Below are 5,913 nucleotides of genomic sequence, written 5' to 3'. Positions count from 1 at the left end.
AGAGAAGGAAATATGTGTGTGGCTTTTCTTCTTTAATTTCATGGTTCTAGGGATGCCCGGGTGGCTCAGGGGTTGAGCATCTGCCTTCGGCTCAGGGCATGATCCCAGGGTCCAGGGATTGAGTCCTGCACTGGGCTTCCCTCAGGGAGCCTGCTTCTCCCTCTGCCTGTGTCTCTGCCTCTCTCTTTCTCCGTGTGTCTCTCATGAATAAATAAGTAAAATCTTTTTTTTTTTTTTTAATTTCATGGTTCCAAATACAGAAAATGTGAAATCTTTGCTGTGGACATTTCCTATAAACTCTGGTCACTTTAGCTGCCATTCTATTTTGTCTTCCTCGGCTTCTGGGCTACAGATTTTTCAAGCCAGATCACAAATGGCAAGAGAAATGCTCAGGGCTGAGCAGTAAGGCCGGCGCTTCCTCTGGTCCGTCCTGGCTCCCTGGCCCAGCCTCCAGCGTTCAGAATGGAAGTTAAGGCACCTCGAAGTCCACCCGCACACTTCAATGAGCTCAAGTTTACGCATCCTGCCCTTTGGACGTTGTGTTTATTCTCTTCTGACTCCAGCATTACGTAAGGTTCTTGGGGTTACAGAAAATGAGCTGCATTCACTCGGACAAACCCCACAGCACGAATGAGGACCCGGTTCGCCCTTGGAGCAGAAACAGAAAGAGACATGTGAACAAGGGTCACCCTGGAGGCCCCTCTCTGCACCTGTGGTTCAAAATCCCAGATTCTGTAGAGAGGATCCAGCAGCCTGGTGGAGGCTGGTCCTCCCAGCGGCCTGCCATGGCCTTGGGGCAGCCCTGTGCTCGGGCCAGGCTGTGGGCCATGGGTGCTGAGTACGGTGTCAGCCCAGGAGGCCTGCCTGTCCCGGGCACTGTGGTCCTCGTGCTAACCCTCCCATGGCACGGGGATGACGGTTCTCCAGTCCAAAAGCTACTACTGCTCCTGGGTTCAACCCTGAGGATTACCCTGCTTACAGAACTAAATGCACCTGACATGTGTGTGATGCTACATAAAAACAAGCATTAAAAAAGGCAGAAAACATACTCTGTTTCATACTATAACTTCCAGAAAGAGTTCTGTGATGTGAATGGAGTCTCATATTCACTCCTCAGCAAAAACCTCTGTTTCCCTGTGGGGATGGGCTGTGCCCACACCTCATGCCCATGGCACCACCATCCTGGGATCCTATGCCCTGGATACCCCAGCAGAGGCCCCCGCAGGGGGACCTTGGCATGGGACCTTCTATGGAAATACAGTCTTTCGGATGTAGGTGATACTGTGTAGGCCCTACATCCAGGGAGGGAGTCCTAATGAGACACAGAAGATGAGGCGATGGCAGCGATGGGAAGGCCCAGGAAGGCGGAGGACGCACTCCCAACTGTGCCAGCCAGAGCCAGGGCTTGAGGTGAGGTCAGGGGCTTGAGCCAGCAGTGGAGATGGGAAGGTCGCTGAACTCACCGCGCCACAACCCCCCTGAGGCAGGTCACAGGGCCGTTGTGGGTCTGGTGGACCCACCAACCCCACCATCCCCACCATCCCTGGAGAAAGGAACAGCAGGAAATCAAACAAGCAGGCCTTGTGAAGCAGCCTACAGCTTACACTCACCGCTCCTTGCCCTGGCCCCCGGATCTCTCTCTACACTACATCAAACCCAGCCTAAAATGTACTTCTCACTGAGAAGACTATTTCGGGGAGATGGACGTTCCCCTGCCAGCAGCACAAAGGTCAGGACCCAAGCTTCCGCAGCCAGGAGGGTCTGGGGGTGGTAACCGTGCTCCAAGGACACAGAGCGTCGTGATCCAAAGCTCTCGGGCCCTGCCAGCCGGGGCGTTGTTGTTCACAAGGGAATGATAAATAAACCTGCGTTTCATCTCTATCACTGGGCTCTAGGGGAAACAGAGTCCAAACTGCAACTACTACTAAGCGCCATACTCAGGATTTGACTCCAACACCCGAGATGCTAAGATCTTACCTGCCTTCCTGCAGAGGATACAAAGGGCGACCGTGCCCCAGTACACACTGATACATGGCAGACACATCATGCACTAACCTGGGCTGTGATACAACGCGACAGATAAAATCCCTGAGACGCTAGCGTCCTAATGAGGGCTGACTATATTTTAAAAAAACTATATCCATGCAGGGCGTGTTAGGAAGGGTTAAGTACTATGGAGAGGAACAGCACAGTCAGGGTGTCTAGAGAGTGCGAGAGGGACAGGTTGGGTTTTCCTTTGGGAGTTCAGGGAGTTCAGGGAGGTCAGAGAGTTTAGGGAGGTCAGGGAGGCCAGGGAGGCCAGGGAGGTCAGCGAGGCCAGGAAGGTGGCATTGGGGTCTCAGCTTGGAGGAGGCAAAGGATGAAGACAGGTGGACAAACAGAGAAGGAGCCTTCCAGGCAGAAGAAACAGCATGTGAGAGGACCATGGCCCAGCTCCCCATCTGTGACTGTGATAACTGGACAAAATAACCTGGAACACTCCTTAGGAGCATAAAGCATCCTGTGGGAGGATGTCCAGTCAAAGGACAAACTGGAACCTGCTTAAAAATACCTCCCACCTGTGAAACGTCCAGCCTGAACGCTCCTGCGGTAGATTTCTTTCAGTCTAATGCTGTTAACCAGTGTGGTGGGAATGGGGATGGTTCCGAAGTCAAATAAGCTTTGAAAACTGGCCTAAAAAAGTTAAACAGGACTTACTCACTGCAAGACTTCTCAGGTCCTTTAAAAAGTCAGTGTAGACAATGATTGTCTGAAAGTGGATTATGACATGCAAACTCTGCCAACCTGCCATGGAAGGCTTTTACATGGAGAGTACCTGGTGAGACTACTGCACAGAACACCCTTTGGAACAAACGTTGCACATGAGAGGCTGGCAAACATCTTCTGTAAAGGGCTGAATAATAAATGTCTTGGACTCTGCGGCCAAACATTCTGCTTCAACGATTTGATCTGCCATTCTAACTGGCAAGCAGCTGAGTGGGCACGGCTGAGAGACTAAATTTCAATGTAATACACTTCTCACCTGTCATAAAATGTCAGTCTTATTTTGATTTTTTCCAGCCATTGAAAAATATGAACCATTCATCACTCACTGGCCATACAAAGACAGTGAGGACTAGATTTGCCCTGCAGGCTGTACTTTCCCAACCCTGGCTTTAAACAAACGCACATTTATCCAGTTTTTTTTTTTTTTTTTGGTAATTGGGACTTTTTAATGTATTGCTTAAAGTCCCGTGCTGGCATCCTGATCACCAAAAGAGGTGGTTGTAACACATTTCCAAAATGTATTTGAGGCCGAAAATGGCTCAGAAGAAAAATCATATTTGTAGACATAGCTCCTTTATAATGACTTCTTGATAGAAAAATGGAGTTTAACTCTGCACTTATGGAGTTTAACTCTACTTTAATAACTGAACTATTAGGAAAAAATGGCATATATTTTTCTAGGATTGGGTTTTATTTTCCTCTGTATAGTTTTTTTTCCCTCTGTATAGTTTTTGAAAATCTAATTTTCATTCCTTCTCTAGAAGAAACTTTAAATGCAAGTTCCTTCTGTGTAAAGGCAGCATTTGCATGCAGCCTGGCCTGAGCCAGAATTGCCTCAAGGCCATGCTGAATGCGCTCCTCCCCTCTCCTCTGCACGCAGCAGCACCACCGGGCTTCTAGGCCAGCCTGTCCCCTCGCAATCTCTGCCCAAATCTAAGTACCCTCAGGCCGCTTTCCCTTCCACCTTCCTTTACACCTGTGCTCCCGGTAAATCAGAGCCTTGCTCTCACTAGGACAGAAACGACTTCTAAAAGAAATGGTTTCACTATCGTGTTGGTGTGTCTGCATTCTCACGGGAGGCATGAAACTGTCCTCTGGCTCGCCCGTCCTCACGCAGCTGGCAGGTGGGAACACCAGGTCTTCCAAGAACAGCAGGTAAGGTTCCAGCAGACCTCATCCCATCGGAAGTCACCTCCCTGACCTAGGGGAAAGACACGTCGTCGTGCCCCAGGGTTGAGCAGGTGGTCCAGGCTAGCCTCCTCTCCGCCCCCTGCGCCACCAAGAGGAGTCAGATCCGAACAGGTGCCTCCTCTCTCCGTGTAGAGGACGGCAGACAGCTTTCCCTGCACCCCTAGTCCTCGGCCGTAATTAAAGACAGATTAACGGGAACAACACGCAGGTTCCTGGCATGTACAGCAGGCATCTGTGGAGCTACCGGGGGCGGGGAGGTCCCTGAAGTGGCTGGAGTACCTGCCGAAGCACCAGTCAGGACACACTGTGTGGGGCGGGGGAGGACCCCGGGGAGGGGCTGCCTCCTGCTTAGACCCCGCAGTCTTGAGCCTCCTGGTCTTCCTGCGTGGAGGTAGGGCTCCTTCATAAATGTAAAAATGTCCCCTGTGAGAGGGTAACACTGTGGTTTTCAGGGTTTCCCTTGCATCTGCTGTTTCCTGAAACGAAAATCCTTACAGCAGAGATGCAGGTTTGGGTGTGTTCTGCCTGGCCCAGGATGGCAGTCTGCACTCCCTAATTAGTGCAGCTCTTTTCAGCGTCTCCCTTAACTTAGTCAAGGGGGGGGCGGGCGCAGAGGACCTGCGATGGCACAGAAACTACCCCCCAAGCCCTGACACTGACAGGCCCTTCCTGACCCTGAGTGACTGACCCTCCCTGCCACCTGCACGGACCCACCGACCCCTGCCCCACGTTCTCCCCATGGTGGCCTGGACGGATCTTCAGAACTTGGGAGGTGTCCTCCCGGTGTCGGCCTCCCTGAAATAAATGCCTTCCCTGTGTCGCTCTGTCCGTGGCGGGGGTCCTGACTGGGCCAGAGCTGGCTGCCCCTACACCCCTGAGCCCCAGAGCCCCAAGGACCTCTTCCTGCTGAGATTTTCAGGCCCCATCCCCCAAAGGAGAAGGATGGAGGTACTGGGCTGGCAGCAGTGGCTCGTGGGGGGTTCGGAGGACACCCAGCCTGATGTCCGTAAGGTACCGGAAGCATGCACAGGAGCATCCAACCCGCGGAGGACCGCCCGCTTCATGCTCGCTCTGTCCGCTGTCACTGGCTTGGCTCTGGACAGTTGCTCCATGGAGCAGGGGGAACTCAGAGCACACACGCTATCAGATGCACCCAGGAGCATAAAGCTTTTGTCCAAGGACAAAGCAATTGGATGCAAATATGGAGCTCATGGCCATGCCCTGCGTTCCCCCGGCCATGCACCTACTCTCCGCCAGGGAATGCCATTTCTGAAAATCCCGGCTCTCTCTGTTGGTGTTTTGCAGAGAACTAGGGAGAGAAAGCTGAAAAAGAAACAAGACCTTCGTGTTCTCACATTACATTATACTTTCCAGCCCTTTGAAGTCCTGCAACCCTCCGCCAAGTACTTGGCAAATCCTGAAACACGCATCTGCGAAGCTGGGGTTTTTCCTTCACATTACCTTCCACCTACTTTAAAATAAACCACTCATTGTTCAAAAGGGAAAACTCATTTTTTTTCTTTTTTAAGTAATACATAATGGAGTAAAACATTGCTGGAAGGTTTGCAATTAATTTACTGTGCAATAAATCTTTAAGAAACTGAAGTGAACAGGAAGTCAGCTCTCAACCGGGAATATTCAGGCCTCTGCTTTTTTAAATTAACAAAATGTAAACTCTTTTTTTTAATCTAGAAAGGTACATGAACCTGATTCTCTAAATGTTTATACAGAAACATAAAATCAAAAGGGAAATGTCAGAGCCCACTTTCTTGTGTATCTTGATTTAATATTAAAATAATGGAAGCAAATGTATGGAAATAAGTAGTTTGTTTGCAAATTTTATTAGATTTAAGTTTTAGTTTTGCCTACATCTTTCCAGATTTTATCACTAGGAGATCATAAAAAATATTTTTAAAATAATTAAAAACTTTTCTTAACTCACTAAACCCAGGATGC

General features: G+C 50.0%; 1 long non-coding RNA gene across 1 annotated transcript; it reads left to right on the top strand.

Moving 5' to 3' along the window:
- The first annotated feature begins 3,604 nt into the window (after positions 1-3,604).
- LOC140625037 (uncharacterized) lies at positions 3,605-5,464 on the top strand. Its single transcript, XR_012024433.1, has 2 exons — positions 3,605-3,921; positions 5,263-5,464. It is a non-coding gene; the product is annotated as an uncharacterized lncRNA (long non-coding RNA).
- Positions 5,465-5,913: the final 449 nt, after the last annotated feature.

Source organism: Canis lupus, chromosome 3, assembly GCF_048164855.1.
Source record: "Canis lupus baileyi chromosome 3, mCanLup2.hap1, whole genome shotgun sequence".
In the NCBI taxonomy this organism is placed as follows: domain Eukaryota; kingdom Metazoa; phylum Chordata; class Mammalia; order Carnivora; family Canidae; genus Canis; species Canis lupus.
This window is presented reverse-complemented; position numbering and strand designations above follow the sequence as displayed.